Source organism: Carya illinoinensis, chromosome 1, assembly GCF_018687715.1.
Source record: "Carya illinoinensis cultivar Pawnee chromosome 1, C.illinoinensisPawnee_v1, whole genome shotgun sequence".
NCBI classification, from domain to species: domain Eukaryota; kingdom Viridiplantae; phylum Streptophyta; class Magnoliopsida; order Fagales; family Juglandaceae; genus Carya; species Carya illinoinensis.
The window spans coordinates 11,763,006-11,763,709 of record NC_056752.1 but is presented as its reverse complement, the minus strand read 5'-3'; the positions used below and the strand labels follow the sequence as shown (position 1 = coordinate 11,763,709).

The 704-nt window shown below is 27.0% G+C and overlaps 1 non-coding gene across 1 annotated transcript; it reads left to right on the top strand.

The window, feature by feature from the left end:
• Nucleotides 1-401: 401 nt before the first annotated feature.
• Nucleotides 402-473, top strand: TRNAG-UCC. The gene has a single exon. It is a non-coding gene; the product is annotated as a tRNA-Gly (tRNA).
• Nucleotides 474-704: the final 231 nt, after the last annotated feature.

The following is a 704-nucleotide window of genomic DNA, read 5'->3' as shown; positions in this document are numbered from 1 at the left end:
AAAAAAAGATGAAATACATGTTGACGTGCATTAAATTGTTAGTACATGTAGTATTACTTTTTAAATTTTATTTTTTAAATCAAATTATGACACGTAAACACTTTACTATGTGTACTCTAGACACACTGGTTTAAACAGGTATAACAAAGAATACTAACAACCAACTTTTTTTTTTTTTTTTCTAAATTTCAGCCAGATTTTTCTACATAACAATGTAATATGATTTCTTGATTTATTGATCAAAATTATCCTAATCAGAACACAATTATGAGTTTTTTTGTTTTCTTATCAATTATTTAATCCTTTCGATTTGGAAGTGCTTCTTCAAGGCTCCATGATCCACTTGTTGTAGACACTGTTTTTGGTTTAGTTTAAATGTTTATCTCTTCGTCCTTACAGAAGCGTTTGTAGTCCAACGGTTAGGATAATTGCCTTCCAAGCAATAGACCCGGGTTCGACTCCCGGCAGACGCAGTTTTTTGATTTATTCTCTTTCCGCTCCCAACGCTTTTTCTAAATTACAGCAAAAGATAATGGTGTTAATGGACAAACTCCCATTTGGCTGATTTGGTTAACAAAATTCAAACTATTTCTTATATAATTATTATAACTTTTTAAAATTCTTATAAGTAATATAATAAACAATTTAATTTTTTTAAATTTTAAAATAAAATTAATATTAAAAAATTATATTATAACAATATT